We start from the raw sequence: 17,773 nt of genomic DNA, 5'->3' as shown, positions 1-17,773 counted from the left end.
AGCACTTCACAATGGACAGCAACTCTTAAGAAGCACTTAAAAGTGCAGGTTTGGGAAGCGCATGTGAAAAAGGAAAGAATGTTTGCAACTTTGCATGTAGAAAATTCTCTTAAGAGATAAGACCCATAGTTACTGGAAAAGCATGCAGCCTGTCAGTGGCCAGGCCTGCAATTTTCAAGTTGGTGGACATTGGTGAAACAGGGTGGACCTCTATTTGGAACCTAATTTCATCATGAATATAATGAAGCGTACACCTTTGCTCTGCCGTTATGAGTTAATATTTGTTAGTTTACACAGCTTAATACTTAGATGCCTATACTGATACAATAACAATACTTAGTTGTTTTTAAACACTTAGTATGATTAATATTAATAATTTACCTTAATTGGTAAAAAAAAAGGCCATAGAATAAAATAAAATAAATTAATATAAGAGATAAGATACAATAAACGTCATTTTTAGAAACTTTTCAGCCTTCCTGAAAAACACGAGTCTGGTGAATTAGGTGTACTACTTAACAGCTGTTCTATAGACCTGGCTGGAGTCACTCAGCACACCCTGAATTAGAACTCTCAACTCCAGGGGTGGTAGTCAGCATCAATACTCGCTGAGCTGGAGTCACGTGACGCCATGCGAGGATCAGATGTGTGAACGGCGAACTCTGTGCACTTTTTGTGCTGGTTTTGATACCTTTTAATTACATAAACCTGTTCCATAACTGTTCTAGGAGGACAATATGTAAAAGAATTCAAAATAACATAATAAAAGACACTTAAGTGCTCAAGCTGACACCCCTGAGCAGCAGGCCGCGGGCCCGGGAGCCGATTTGGTTGAAGAGTTCCGGGAAATTTGGCGAGAGATGCTGAACATGTCGGCAATGCTGACGAAGGTCATTGCTGACTTGGAGGAACTTGCTGTAATATGTCGATCGATCACTGCCATGGAGGTGAAATTTACTCATGTGGTCAGAAGAGTGGGGGATGTCGAGAAACGGATCGATTATCTGGAGTCATCGGAGAGGGAATTATCTGCTAATCCGCTAGCAACCAAGGTGGATTTGGAGTGTGTCTGGAACAAGTTGGAGGACATGGAAACCGTAGCCGGAGGAATAATGTCCATATCGTGGGAGTCCTGGAGGTAGCAGAGGGACAGAATATGGTGGAATTCCTGGACGGGCTCTTTCCGAGTCTGCTCGACATAACAGGCCATAAGCTGGAAATCAAGTGAGCTCACAGGGTTCCGGCTCAGCGATCTGCTGAGGGAGACAGGCCCCGATCAATTCTGGCCAAATTTCTGAGATCATCCGATAAAGATCTTGTGTTACGTGAGGCGAGGAGTAAAGGAAGGCTTTCTTGGAAGAACCACAGCATTTTCTTGTTCCCAGACTTTGCAAACTCGACAAGAGAGAAACATGATCGATTCATGGAATGCAAGAAACTTTTACATGAACAGGAGGTCACTTTTGCACTGATATTCCTGGCCAAATTGAGAATAGATGCTAAGGATGGCCGTAAAACATTCACATGCCCACAGCAAGCAATGTCCTTCATAAAGTCAATGAAGTGAGTGGGTCATGTTGTGGTGCTCACATTGCCGCCGGGTGGGCCGGCTCACTGTACATCCGCTTGACTGTTTGAAGATTCTGCGTGCTCTTTTGTGCTGATTCTGCCTAGCAGCTGGAGTTTATTTTGTAGAATAATACACCTTTAGGACAGTTATATGGATGAAGCTACATGCTCTTTGTGTTTATTCTGCCTATTTGTTTTATAGATTATCTTTTGCTGTTTAATTCTGTCTCACAAAATTTGTATAGAAACACAGGACTTGACCATGCCAACGGCAAAGTTGTCACGGGGCTCTCGTAGGCATACATGGACTGTTTGTGTTTGGAGGGATGGACGTGTGCGGGGTTAACGTGCACATTTATTTTTTATTTTTTTTCTGTTTGTTTGGTTCTGGGGAATGTTCGGGGTTTGACTGTTGCACTAATGTTGGAATGTGGTCTTTATAATCCTGGTTTTGACACTATCTATGTTTTCTTACATGTCAAAATGTCAAATGTTAATATGAGTGGATTGTCTCTCTCCACGTGGAGTGTGAATGGGTTGGGGCACCCCATAAAAAGAAGGAGGGTTAATTATTTTGTTAAGTGTAAGAAATATGATATTGTGTTTCTTCAAGAAATACATCTTTTCCCGCAAGATGCTGAAAAATTTGGGAAGATATGAGGTGGACATGTTTTCTTTAGTGCTGGCTCAAGTAAGAGCAGGGGAGTCATTACATTGGTAAATAAACATCTACAATTCAAATGTCTCAAACAGATTAAAGATAAATTAGGAAGAGTCATTATTGTTTTAGCTGAAATTCAGGGACAAAGTCCTATTTTGGTGAATATTTATGCACCCAACGTTGATGATCAGGGCTATTTTATAGATCTTGAAGGGATGTTGCAAGCTGCTGGTACCCCTCATGATATAATATTGGGAGGAGATTTTAATCTTTTTATGGACTCAGTCCTTGATCATAGTGAAGCAAAAGTGTGCAAGCCCCCTAGAGCAACAGTGACGCTTCACAGGATGTGTAAAATCTTGGTCTTACAGATATTTGGAGACTTTGAACCCATCTGGTAGGGACTACACATTTCATATACATTTCTTCAGTTAATAAGATATACTCTAGAACAGATTTATATATATATATATACTGTATCTAAGTCCCTCATTTCATCTATTGTTGATTGCTCAATTGGAAACATTTTAGTCTCAGATCACGCCCTGGTGTGTTTAGAGGTGTTGCCACATGTGGAGAAGAAGAAATAATATAGTTGGCACTTTAATGTATCCCTTTTGCAAAATCCTTAATTCCAACAAATGCTAAAGGCTGAAATCAGTGTCTATATGGAGACCAACTGGTCCTCAGTATCCTCTATGGGCGTGGCTTGGCAGGCACTTAAGGCGGTTCTTAGGGGCCAGATCATACAGTAAGCCTCATTCACCATAAAAACCCAAAGCACAAGAACTCGTGGAATTGGAAGGGAATATTAAAAGTGCCGAGGCAGAGCTGAAGCTTCAGAGAATTGACCCGATTGAAATACAGATATAATACTATTTTGATGCAGAAGGTGGAGTTTTGGCTATTTAGGGCAAGACAGTCTTTGTGTTTGGTGGACAAGGCAGGGAAACTCTGGCTAGATATATAAAACAGAGAGAGTCTTTTTCTACCATTCCCTCAGTGAAATCTGCTGGTGGTGAAATATTTACCTTGGCCATTGATATTAATAATGCTTTTAAAGAATTCTATCTTGATCTCTATAGTTCCATGTCTTCATCTACGAATGAGGATATTAGAAACTTTGTGGAACCATCAGAACTTCCTACACTGACAACTGAGCAAAAAAATTATCTTGATTCTGAGATAACCTTGGAGGAGCTTGGCAAGATAATTAAGGCCTTGCCTACAGGCAAGTCTCCGGGGCCAGACGGCTTTGCCGCTGAATTTTTTAGATCTTATGCTACAGAACTGGCTCCACTTTTGATAGAAGTTTATACGGAATCATTAAAGAATGGAAAGCTTCCGCCAACCATGGCACAAGCCCAGATCAGTCTGATTCTTAAAAAGGACAAAGATCCAAGCGAGTGTAAGAGTTACCATCCAAATACCCTGATCCAGCTAGACGTTAAAATATTGTCAAAAATTTTGGCTAACCGGTTAAGTAAAGTTATGACATCTCTTATACATATAGATCAGGTGGGGTTTATTCGGGGCCGCAGCTCTTCTTATAACATTAGGCATTTCATCAATAATCATGTGGTCAGTGGCGAATGATCAGACTCCGGTCGCTGCCATCTCACTTGACGCTGAAAAGGCATTTGATATGGTAGAATGGGATTATCTTTTTAAGATTTTGGAAATAAACGGGTTCGGGAATACTTTTATTGGCTGGATTAAGTTACTTTATAGACACCCGGTAGTGGTGATACAAACAAATAGATTAATTTCAGATTATTTTACATTTACATTTACATTTATTCATTTGGCAGATGCTTTTATCCAAAGCGACTTACAAAAGAGGAAAACATAAGTGAATCATCTTAAGGAGACAGTGGTATGAAAAGTGCTGTATTACAAAGTTTCACTAGCATAATAATAGTTTTCAAAACAGAATAATGAGCAACAGGAATTTTTTTTGTATTATTATTTTTATTTTTTTTAATGACTGGTTAAGTGCTCATGGAAAAGATGTGTTTTTAGTCATTTTTGAAGACAGAGAGTGAGTCAGCTTCACGGATTGAGTTGGGAAGGTCGTTCCACCAACGTGGTATGATGAAGCTGAAAGTCCGGGAAAGTGTTTTGGTGCCTCTTTGTGTTGGTAGGTACAACAAGGTGACGTTCCTTAGCCAACCGCAGGCTTCTAGTGGGCGCGTAGCTCTGCATAAATTATTTTAGGTATGCTGGAGCAGACCCAGTGACTGTTCTGTATGCCAGCATCAGAGCCTTGAATTTGATACGTGCATCAACCGGCAGCCAGTGGAGAGAGACGTGGAGTGGTGTAACGTGCTCTCTTTGGTTCATTAAAGACCAGACGTGCTGCTGCATTCTGGATCATTTGCAGGGGTTTAATTGCACATGCAGGGAGGCCTGCAATGAGAGCGTTACAGTAGTCCATACTCTGGATAGGGGCACCCAACAGGGTTGCCCTCTTTCCCCATTATTGTTCTGTCTTGCCCTGGAACCATTAGCAGCCGCGATAAGAAAGGAGGATGATTTTCCAGGGGTGGTTGCGGGAGGTGTGGTGCATAAGCTTTTGCTTTACGCAGATGATATTTTATTTTTCATCTCCGACCCTACTAGATCTATGCCTTGCCTCCACATATTTATTAATTCCTTTTCTAAGTTCTCTGGATGCAATAGTTAATTGAGTTAATTGGTCTAAATCCGAAGCTTTAGCTCTGACAGCATACTGCCCGGTAACAGCTTTTCAGCCAGGCGCCCTTCCAGTGGCCCAAACAGGGCATTAAGTATTTGGGTATTTTATTCCCAGCAAATTTGTCTGATTTAGTTAGAGTTAATTTTTACCCTTTAATAAAAAGGTTTTCGAGTGATGTGGGCAGATGGGCTTCATTACATTTATCAATGATTGGGAAGGTTAATGTTATTAAAATGAATTGTATTGTCTCCAATTGCATTGCATCACCAACTCGTGAGAACTAATGGCATCAGCTGGAGATTGTGCATCGGTACTCTGCTGCTTTTCCTGCAGTTTCTGGTTGTGGAATTTGAACCACTGAATTTGAGACAGCGAATTTTGTTAAGCAAAATAGAATGGGCTTAATTTTATTTGTCAAAAAACTTTAGATTGTATTTTCAAATGAACTGAATATTTTGGAAATTAACTTTGGAAGGTGAATATGTATTGTTTAATTTTTAATAATAAAATTAGTTGTGAAATGTTTTCAAATGAAATATTCAATGCTTAAAATACAACAATGTTAAATTTCAGCCTCCCAAAATGCAAGCACTGTAAAATCAACGAATTTAAATGCAAGCACTGATAATACAATGCATTTATTTATTTTTTTCGATTAGAGTAATTCAAAATGCTTTTATGCTCCAAGGACTGAATTTACTTCCATATTGGAGGCACAAGGGTTTATGTATGCTTACTGATCTATGGTCAGATGTCCACTTTTCCTCTTTTGATCATTTGCTCAGTAGATTTGGGCTTTCCCAGTCTCAATTTTTTCATTACATACAGATCCAGATTATGTTCAACAGGTATTTTCTGACTACAAGTTTCAGCCAGACGATCACTGTTTTTATAATCTTGTGCGACAGCCACCAGACACTAGGCACATGGTTTCACAATTTGTTTCCTTGTTCTCTTTAAAATCGAATGCATCCTCTGAATATCTTAAGGTAGCCTGGGGAAAAGATACTGTCATTGATCTTTTAGATTATCTCTGGGCCGAAATCCTTCGGACAATACATAGCTGTTCCATTAATGCTAGACTCCAGTTAATAAAGTTTAAAGTAGTACACAGACTACATTATTCTAAAGTCAAACTCCACAAGATCTATCCTGCTCTGTCTCCAACATTTGATTGATGCAAGAGCGCAGATGGAACCTTATCCCATTCTTGTTGGTTTTGTCCACTACTGCATTGTTTCTGGCAAGACATATTTATGTAGTATTTAAAAGCATATGATAGGGACATTTCTCCAGTTTTCTCAATGCCTTATTATGTACAGTTGTCATTAATGATGGGTATGGTTGTGGCTAAGAGAGTTATTTTGAAGGAGTGGAAATCTAGTCATTTTGAGGGATTTGAAATCTACTGCTCCCTGATCCCTATATATATATATATATATATATATATATATAAAATCACTTGCCATTATATCAAACACAGTTGAAAGCTATTTGGTTCATTAAATGAAGCTTAACATTGTCTTTGTGTTTGTTTTGTTTTGCTACAGTATGCAATAGACTGGGATGTCTTAAGGTCAATATGAAGTCAAAAATGGCAAAAAAGAAACAGCTTTCTCTAGAAACTTGTCATTCAGTCATTGTTTTGAGGAATGAAGGCTATATAATGCTTGAAATTGCCAAAAAACTGAAGATTTCATACAAAGGTGTACACTACAGTCTTCAAAGACAAAGGACAACTGGCTCTAACAAGGACAGAAAGAGATGTAGAAGGCCAGATGTACAACTAAGAGGATAAGTACATCAGAGTCTCTAGTTTGAGAAATAGACACCTCACATGTCCTCAGCTGACAGCTTCATTGAATTCTACCCGCTCAACACCAGATTCATGTACAACAGTAAAGAGAAGACTCAGGGGTGCAGGCCTTATGGGAAGAATTGCAAAGAAAAAGCCACTTTTGAAACAGGAAAACAAAAAGAAAATGTTAGAGTGGGCAAAGAAACAGACATTGGACAACAGATAATTGGAAAAGAGTGTTATGGATCTTAACCCCATTGAAATTTTGTGGGATCAGTTAGACTGTAAGGTTCGTGAGAATTGCCCGACAAGACAGCCACATCTATGGCAAGTGCTACAGGTAGTGTGGGGTGAAATGTCACCTGAGTATCTGGACAAACTGACAGCTAGAATGCCAAGGATCTGCAAAGCTGTCATTGCTGCACATGGAGGATTTTTTGATGAGAACTCTTTGAAGTAGTTTAAGAAGTTCTGAATTTAAAAAAAAAAAAATTGTAATAGTAATTTTTCACATTATTAATGTCCTGACTATACATTGTGATCAGTTGAATGCCACTTCGGTAAATAAAAGTACCAATTTCTTTCCATAAGAGCAAAATCTGTACATTATTCAAAATTTTGTCTGCCTGTGGATATACAGTTGTGCCCAAAAGTTTGCATACCCTGGCAGAAATTGTGAAATTTTGGCATTGATTTTGAAAATATGACTGATTATGCATATGTCTTTTATTTAAGGATAGTAATCATATGAAGCCATTTATAATCACATAGTTGTTTGTCCTTTTTAAATCATAATGTTAACAGAAATCACCCAAATGTCCCTGATCAAAAGTTTACATACCCTTGAATGTTTGGAATGTTACAGACACACAAGGTGACACACATAGGTTTAAATGGCAATTAAAGGTTAATTCCCCACATCTGTGGCTTTTTAAATTGCAATTAGTGCCTGTGTATAAATAGCCAATAAGTTTGTTAGCTCTCACATGGATGCACTGAGCAGCCTAGATAATGAGCCATGGGGAGCAGAAAAGAACTGTCAAAAGACCTGCGTAACAAGGTAATGGAATTTTATAAAGATGGAAAAGGATATAAAAAGATATCCAAAGCCTTGAAAATGGCAGTCAGTACTGTCCAATCACTTATTAAGAAGTGGAAAATTCGGGAATCTCTTGATACCAAGCCAAGGTCAGGTAGACCAAGAAAGATTTCAGCCACAACTGCCAGAAGAATTGTTCGGGATACAAAGAAAAACCCACAGGTAACCTCAGGAGAAATACAGGCTGCTCTGGAAAAAGACGGTGTGGTTGTTTCAAGGAGCACAATATGACAATACTTGAACAAAAATGAGCTGCATGGTCGAGCTGCCAGAAAGAAGCCTTTACTGCGCCAGTGCCACAAAAAAGCCCAGTTACAACATGCCCGACAACACCTTGACACGCCTCACAGCTTCTGGCACACTGTAATTTGGAGTGACGAGACCAAAATAGAGCTTTATGGTCACAACCATAAGCGTTATGTTTGGAGAGGGGTCAACAAGGCCTATAGTGAAAAGAATACCATCCCCACTGTGAAGCATGGTGGTGGCTCACTGATGTTTTGGGGATGTGTGAGTTCTAAAGGCATGGGGAATCTTGTAAAAATTGATGGCAAGATGAATGCAGCATGTTATCAGAAAATACTGGCAGACAATTTGCATTCTTCTGCACGAAAGCTGTGCATGGGACACTATTGGACTTTCCAGCACGACAATGACCCTAAGGACAAGGCCAAGTTGACCCTCCAGTGGTTACAGCAGAAAAAGGTGAAGGTTCTGGAGTGGCCATCACAGTCTCCTGACCTTAATATCATCGAGCCACTCTGGGGAGATCTCAAACATGCGGTTCATGCAAAACGACCAAAGACTTTGCATGACCTGGAGGCATTTTGCCAAGACGAATGGGCAGCTATACCACCTGCAAGAATTTGGGGACTCATAGACAACTATTACAAAAGACTGCACGCTGTCATTGATGCTAAAGGGGGCAATACACAGTATTAAGGACTAAGGGTATGCAGACTTTTGAACAGGGGTCATTTCATTTTTTTCTTTGTTGCCATGTTTCGTTTTATGATTGTGCCATTCTGTTGTAACCTACAGTTGAATATGAATCCCATAAGAAATAAAAGAAATGTGTTTTGCCTGCTTACTCATGTTTTCTTTAAAAATGGTACATATATTACCAATTCTCCAAGGGTATGCAAACTTTTGAGCACAACTGTATATATGTAGGGCCTTGGCCCACTTAAAATGGCAGCAGAGACCGCATGGCCCTTTGTTCTATGGACAAAAAGAGAGACATTGAACTCAGTTTCCCAAGATCCTTCACAAATTCACAACTGGATGCGAAGTCCCGCCCATGGACCCAGGCTTAAATGCCATTGGTCGAGTGGCCTACGACCGATGACGTCATCTCGTCAACAAAACCCGCAGACAGATGAATTTCGCTCTCTCTGTGCTAAGCTCTGCCTGGCTCTAAAAGGACATCTGTACTGTGCACGTACTGAAGGAGTTTTCCCTCCGTTTGGACTGAGAACAAAGAGACCACGTTTTTCTAACCTCGCCATTTGGCCACGGTAGAGTAAGATTAACTTAGCTTTGTTCAAGTCTTATAGTATACTTATATCAACCGGTTCAGTTTCACTGTAAAGCAACAGTGAATTTATTTTGAAAAACGGAAAGGCGACCAGTTTCCCTTCTCCCTCTTTTTCATTCAACGTTGACTATCTGCATTCTTCCCCACCGCTGGATCCGAAGAATAAAGCAGAGACGTGTCTTTCCGCTGACGAGCGTAAGACAAGGAACCATCCAGATCATTTCTCCTGACCGCTCAATGCAACAGGAATTCCAACGGACAAACCTACTGAAATCACACAGGATTTCCCAAGTAAGGCTTGATATCTGGGCAGATTTAGAAACTGTGATTTTTCTTGTGAATCTAAATCGTATTTTTGATTCTAAATGCTGATGTTTTGAATATATATATATATTTGTATGTTAAACTCTGCTCGCTGTTTCAAGTGGGGATATTTGTTTTAGTTTCTTTTGGGGTTACGTTTGTTTTGTTGAGTGATTTGAACTAGTAATTCAGTCCCGCTTTTACGAGCGGTTACCCTTAACTAAACTGCATGCATTTTTCCTCGCTCCCGCTCGCTCTCACTCTCTCTCTCTCTCTCATTGATATTCATTGAGTGAGCGGCGCCTCAGTTCGTGTTCGACTCAGGCTGGTGAACCAAATTTTCCCGCCTGTTTCGTCAGTTCCTTTGTGTGTCCGCTCATTTCCATTCGCACATGGGATCAGCTCCATTTTGGACTTAACCCTCCATTCTGAACCTGATCCTCCATTTTTTGATTCCTTTGTTACCACACCTGGACACACACACACACACTATCATATAGCTCCACTGGACTCAAGATGGCGCCGAGTATGGCTGCTGCGTTGCGAGCTCCGACACAACATAGCAATGGTTTGTTTGTTTTGTTTACAATTCTTATGTTTTTTGTCTTGGATGTTGTCTGCCTTATTGTCTACGACAGACAAACACCGTAAACCGGACTTCACATTCCTCAATGCCGACCCGCTGTTTACAAACACGCAAGTGGAGCCCTTTGTCTGGGCAGCACGGCCGCGGAAACGCAGGAGGAAAAGGGGAAACAGAGCCGGCGTTCTCATCAGAGTAAGACGCCGCGCAAATCGACCCCCGCTACCCACTATTCTACTGGCAAATGTTCAGTCTCTGGATAACAAGCTCTGCGAGCTGAAAGCGCGGATCTCTTTCCAACGAGAGACGAGGGACTGCTGCGTTATCTGCCTTACGGAAACTTGGATGTCTGCGGAGATTCCAGACTCAGCCATTGAACCCGCGGGGTTCTCCATGCTCCGAGCGGACAGAGCGAAAGACCTCTCAGGTAAAACTAGAGGAGGTGGTGTATGTTTTATGATCAACAAATCCTGGTGTGATCAGAGGAACGTACATTCCATCAAGTCTTTCTGTTCTCCTGATCTGGAATTTCTTATGCTTCTGTGTCGACCATTCTGGCTACCGAGGGAATTCACAGCGGTCATTATCACAGCTGTGTACATTCCCCCACAAGCCGACACAGACCGGGCACTCAAGGAACTGTATGGGAGTATAAGTGAGCAGGAAACCGCGCACCCTGAGGCCGCGTTCATTGTGACCGGGGACTTTAATAAAGCCAGTTTAAAATCAGTCGCACCAAAATATCACCAGCACATTAGTTTCAACACACGAGGGGACCGGGTTTTGGACCATTGCTACTCTCCGTTCCGGGATGGCTACAAATCCCTCCCCCGCCCACCATTTGGCAAATCGGACCACTCTTCCATTCTGCTTCTGCCCGCTTACAGGCAGAAACTGAAACAGGAAGCACCCACCCTCAGAACGATCCAGTGCTGGTCGGACCAATCAGACTCTACGCTACAAGACTGTTTTGATCGCACGGACTGGGAGATGTTCCGGTCCGCCTCTGATGACGACATCGAGCTTTACGCTGATAGCGTAATGTGTTTCATCAGAACGTGTGTAGAGGAAGTGATTCCGACCAGAACTGTGCGAATCTATCCGAATCAGAAGCCGTGGATCAACAGCGATGTTCGCGCGGCACTTAATGTGCGGACCTCCGCTTTTAATTCCGGGAACGCGGAGGAGCATAAACAAGCCAGTTATGCCCTCCGAAAAACTATCAAAACAGCAAAACGCCAGTACAGGAGTAAGATTGAAGGACAGTTTAACACCACCAACTCTAGAAGCATGTGGCAGGGAATTAACATCATCACGGACTTTAAAGGGAATAAAAACTCCGCCATGAACACCGCTGCCTCTCTACCGGATGAGCTAAATACTTTTTATGCTCGTTTCGAGGGAAATAACACCGCCCTCGCGGAGAGAGCTCTCACGGCCGAAGCTACAGAGGTTAGTTCACTCTCCGTCTCTGTAGCGGATGTAACCCGATCCTTCCGACGGGTGAATATCTGCAAAGCCGCGGGTCCAGACGGCATTCCGGGCCGCGTCATCAGAGTGTGCGCGAACCAGCTGGCTGGTGTTTTTATGGACATTTTCAACCTTTCCCTCTCTTTGTCTGTAGTCCCCACATGCTTTAAAACATCCGCCATTGTGCCTGTTCCAAAACAATCGAAAATAACTTGTTTAAATGACTGGCGTCCTGTTGCTCTGACCCCCATCATCAGCAAATGTTTTGAGAGACTAATCAGAGATTACATCTGCTCTGTATTACCACTCAATCTTGACCCGCTGCAGTTTGCTTACCGCAACAACCGCTCCACTGATGATGCCATTGCATCTACAATACACACTGCTCTCTCCCACCTGGAAAAAAAGAACACTTATGTGAGAATGCTGTTTGTAGACTACAGCTCAGCATTCAACACCATAGTGCCCTCCAAGCTAGATGAGAAACTCCTGGCTCTGGGCTTAAACAGCTCGCTGTGCAGCTGGATCCTGGACTTCCTGTCAAGCAGACGCCAGGTGGTTAGAATAGGCAGCAACATCTCCTCATCACTGACCCTCAACACTGGAGCCCCACAGGGCTGTGTTCTCAGCCCACTACTGTATTCCCTGTACACACATGACTGTGTGGCAACACATAACTCCAATGCCATCATTAAGTTTGCTGATGACACGACGGTGGTAGGTCTGATCACTGACAATGATGAAACAGCCTACAGAGAGGAGGTGCACACTCTGACACACTGGTGTCAGGAGCACAACCTCTCCCTCAACGTCAGTAAGACAAAGGAGCTTGTGGTGGACTTCAGGAGAAAAGACAGAGAACACAGTCCAATCACCATCAATGGAGCACCAGTGGAGAGAGTCAGCAGCTTCAAGTTCCTGGGTGTCCACATCACTGAGGAACTCACATGGTCCGTCCACACTGAAGTCGTTGTGAAGAAGGCTCATCAGCGCCTTTTCTTCCTGAGACGGCTGAGGAAGTTTGGAATGAACCGCCACATCCTCACACGGTTCTACACCTGCACTGTGGAGAGCATCCTGACTGGCTGTATCTCCGCCTGGTACGGCAATAGCACTGCCCACAACCGCAAAGCACTGCAAAGGGTGGTGCGAACTGCCAAACACATCATCGGAGGTGAGCTTCCCTCCCTCCAGGAAATATATACAAGGCGGTGTGTGAAAAAAGCTCGGAGGATCATCAGAGACTCCAGCCACCCGAGCCATGGGCTGTTCTCACTGCTACCATCAGGTAGGCGGTATCGCAGCATCAGGACCCGCACCAGCCGACTCCATGATAGCTTCTTCCCCCAAGCAATCAGACTTCTGAACTCTTGATCTCCCACGATCAAAATACATCAGCACTGCACTTTATTACTCTTTTATCTCACACCGGACTGTCATAAATTATATTACTGTCATTATATTATGTCTCTCTTAACAACTGACTATCAACCGACAGCCTGAATGTCAATACAGTACAATACTGTACATTCTATATATATACTTTTTTCATATATATTTTAATTTTTATTGAATAATGTGTATCTATATAGTATCTATATAGTAAAAAAAAAAAAAAAAAAAAACAGCATATTGTATACTGTACAGTGTATGTTATTATTTGTATATTGTTGAGTGTAATTGTGTATAACAGATGTTTAAATTGTGTTGTGTTAATTTGATGTTTTAAGTTGTGTAATTATGTATAACAGATGTTTAAATTGTGTTGTGTTAATTTGATGTTTTAAGTTGAGTGTAATTATGTATAACAGATGTTTAAATTGTGTTGTGTTAATTTGATGTTTTAAATCGAGTTTAATTATGTATAACAGATGTTTAAATTGCGTTGTGTTAATTTGATGTTATTGTAAATTGGTATATGTCTCATCACTGTCACGACTGCTATGTTGATCGGAACTGCACCCAAGAATTTCACACACCATTGCACTTGTGTATATGGCTGTGTGACAATAAAGTGATTTGATTTGATTTGATTTGATTTGATTGTTATCTTAGGATATCGTTGATTTTATTTTTGGATTATATTCAGATAGTATTGGCTGTGTTCACTGGCTGGCCACCAAATTCTCCCGCCTGTTCCGTCAGTCCCTTAGTGTGTCCGCTCATTTCCACCCGCACGTGGTATTAGCTCCATTTTGGATTTAACCCTCCATTTTGAACCTGATCCTCCATTTTGATTCCTTTGTTACCACACCGGGACACACACACACACACACACTAGCATATAGCTCCACTGTTGGCTTAGGATATCATTGATTTTAACTGGATTATATTCGGATAGTATTGGCTGTGTTCACTACTGCTTGTTTATAATAAATCTTGTTATATTATAAGTACTCCTGTTTGTTTTTTCTTTGAATGTTGTGTTGAAGCCAACCTCTGCCACGTGAAGAACTCCCAAGTTACCTCAGAGTACTATTATGTTGTTGGTATTAGAAACTAACTGTAACTAGATTACTGTTGGATTTGTGTATCAAAATAATTGAACTAGGTTTCCCCTTTGATTATTTTGATTAACAATTAAGATACTCAACCTACAGGGTAGATTTTATTCTATGAGACTCAGTCAGTAACTTGCTATCATTTTTCTCTTTTCAAAGAGTGGTGCCCCGAGAATAGAGTTTAATGAATTAAATTCTATTTAATTACTATTTAGCTATTTGATTATTCCATAATTAATAACAATTAATTATTGATCATTTCTGGAGAATAGTTTGTTAAATTCTATTTAGTTATTTAATTGTTATTTGATTATTCCATAATTAATCACAATTAATTATCGATTATTTCTGATAGTAAAACTGATTTAAACAACCAGTAGCACCTACATATATATGCTAAGCCTTGTGTGCCTTGTGTGAGATGGGCAGAGGTGCCAATGGTGATAGAACAAGCAGAGCCGCTAGCAGAGGCAGCCTCACGCTAGGGTCCGCCTGGGGTATAGGAAACTGGGAAGTGCAAGATAGGTAGAAAATGGAGAGTAGAAATAGGCACTTAAGGGACAGTGGTGGTTACGGCCATATGGAAATTAGCTCTTGTGGGAGCTGTTATTGCGCTGGAGGGATCTGCTATGCCTGAACACGGAGGCCGCCCCAGTAGTCAGGCAGGATTGCTCCAGGCAGAGGAGTGAATCCAAGCCACCCGGCCCCGACCTTAAGCCCCCCTCCAGATGCAATTGGTTCGATGGGATGGGCCCATGCAGTGACTGGGCGAACCCCATAGGAGAGGGGCTCAGCTGCCGCTCGAGCGAGCAGGCCAAACCTGTGATCGAATGGGTGCCCTCACTGCGATTCGAACAGGAGAGCCCTTGATGTGCTTAAGCAGGCGGGCCCTCATGGCAATTTGAAACGGGAGGGCTCCCGGACTGGCTGCTGTGGTCGTTGCGCAGATGTGGAAGGAATAGCTTGAGTATAGTTTTACTGAGATGCTGGGTTTGAACAAGATGGATTTGAGGTTTTTTGGAACCAGGATTGGGAAAATGCTTGATTTTTTTGTCGTCTGCAAAGAGCAGATCACGTGGGGATTTAACTTGAGAGAGCTGGACGGAATTCGGCAGGATGGAAATGCAAATTGAATGTCCTCTTTGTTGATCTGATTTGCATAAATGATTTACTCGGCTGCATATCCTGCATCCTACTGATGTAAGGTTTGCATGGCGATTCGAACGGGTAAGCCCAGCCTTCATTCAAATGGGGGTTCTCCTACATTTGAAAGGAAGAGCCCTCACTGGTATTCGAACGAGAGAGCCCATGGCCTGGACGTGGTGACTCTCGATGCATTCAAACGGGAGAGCCCTTGCTGCGATTTGAACGGGAGAGCCTGTGCTGGGTTTGAACAGGAGAGTTGTACTGTATTTTAATGGGAGAGCCGTATTGTGTTTGAACGGAAGAGCCATACTGCGTTTGGACGGGAGAGTCGTACTGCGTTTGAACTGCAGATCCCATGGCCTGGACATGGTGGCTCTCACTGCATTTGAATGGGAGAGCCCATGCTGCATTCAAATTAAGTGATTAAAGTTGCTTTAAAACGAGAGCCCTCCCCCTTTTTGCGATATGAACGGGCTGAATCCTTGAGCGCAGGACCGCACCGCATTCAATGGGAGAGCATACGATTAATGTGAGAATGGTTTATTCTGTATTTTACTGAGCTCGCTCTGCTGCGAGTGGCTGAATCCACAGGCATGGGCCCGCAAAGCATTCAAGGGTAGGACACTTTATTCTTGTGAAATTGCTATATGCTGCATTTTAAAAGAACTCCCTATACGAAATGAATCCTTGAGCATGGACCATGCGCCGTTTAACAGGAAGAGCACCTGCGATCATGCTTGTACAAAGGAGAGATTTTGCGGTAAGGTACCGGGGTTGTACGTATGAGTTAGAGAAGAAAGGGATTTGCAGTTGCAAAGTCGAAATTGTTATGCCAGCGGTGAAGTATAGACGAAAGGGGCTTCGGCAGAAGCATGGTAAAACGCTGAGGCTGCGGTGGGTTGGTATTGGAGCTGTTAGTGAATAGGTCAGGAGGAACCTGAGGTGGTCATACATAGATTGCATTGGTCCGCAGCTAATCGGTGCGGTTAGCCGGGGCTCGAGGTTGGGCAGTCATCTGTGTTCTGCTGGAATAACAGCCTAGCCCAGCACTCTGATAGTGGGTGTACATTGTTGTAAACATTGGAAGCAGAGCTACCATTACTTGCTGCTGCTTCATTGAGGGATGGGTTTATGGATAATATAACATTTATGGATAATGTGAACAATAATGTGTAAAGCGTGCATTTGCAGAATGCTAGCATTAAATGCCGCTGGTGATTGGGTTAACAGATGAATAGTCATGTTGGAAGATAACTTCAAACGGTATCACTGAATGGAACACGCCCCAAACAAGCTGCATGGTGAGACAATCTCACACGGAAGCAGCGCTCGGTGAGACTGGTTGCGTTCACTGTGAATGCATGAACGTCAAGACACTTGACCCTCGGCTAGCCTTCTTTCTTCTATAGAATGATGCCGGTCCCCCTACCTCCCACCATACCCCTTCTACGTCCCAGTGGTCAGCATGCCGAATTGTAGAATTGTGCTCTCTGGCCTTCGTTCCAGCAGAAAACTCGTTCCTCCTCACCTTCACTCACAAGATGTTATTTTCTGGTCACCAAAAGGATGATGGGCTGTGGCTTTTAAGGTCTATGACTTCTGTCTGGTTACCAATAACTTTTGACCATTATGTGTGTTGTCACACCATTCCAGAGGTGATACTGTTACTATAAATTACTACTTCTGCAATTATTAAAGCTTTTCCAAATATTTTACCACTTTTGGACTACCTAAAGTAATTAAAACCGACCATGGTTGAAATAATTTGTCAAAGGCTTTTCGAAATACATCGCAGGCTCTTGGTGTGTTGCACATCATTTCTAGTGCTGTGCTTTTTGCCCCCCCGGAGACCATGCACTGTCGCCTCTGGTACTCTGTGACTCAGGCTGCACTAGGCTTGAATGCCCAAGTTCACAAATAGCCAACAAAACGTGACATAAAAGATTGTAGGAATGACGCTGTAAACTGGCATCTCTTGCTTGCTCGATTTCTCTCTCTCATGCGCTCCCGCTCGAAGCTTTTCAATCTTCCCTGCGGTGGATTACGGGCGATATATGACTGGCAGGTTTACATCGGCTGTACACTCAAAATCAGAATGCATTGTTTGTAAGAATTTGTTAACTTATGTAGGGAACGAGTTGTTCACTTAGAATTCATACACTACTACAAAGTGGATGAGAGGGGGATTTTGTACACAACTTTGTCTGTTTTTGTCCTTGTCAGGCTGTGTGTTTGTGTTCTGGTTTCCTGTGTTTTGTGTTTCTGGTGTTTCCATTAAAAGCTGTAATTAGATCCTCATCTTGCTTTTCAGGACCCTAATCCTTATACATATGTTACTTTCTCTTTTTTATTTAATTTATGTTTAGCCTGACTCTCAGTTTATCCATGAAATACTGAATTTTAACACT

At 42.1% G+C, this 17,773-nt stretch overlaps 1 pseudogene; it reads right to left on the bottom strand.

Annotated features, from left to right (window-relative positions):
• The window catches only part of LOC127429997 (tripartite motif-containing protein 16-like protein), a 58,194-nt pseudogene that overhangs the window by 26,238 nt on the left and 14,183 nt on the right, over nt 1-17,773 (bottom strand).

Source organism: Myxocyprinus asiaticus, chromosome 39, assembly GCF_019703515.2.
Source record: "Myxocyprinus asiaticus isolate MX2 ecotype Aquarium Trade chromosome 39, UBuf_Myxa_2, whole genome shotgun sequence".
Lineage (NCBI taxonomy): Eukaryota > Metazoa > Chordata > Actinopteri > Cypriniformes > Catostomidae > Myxocyprinus > Myxocyprinus asiaticus.
The sequence above is the reverse complement of the archived record's forward strand: the minus strand, read 5'-3'. Positions and strand labels throughout refer to the sequence as shown.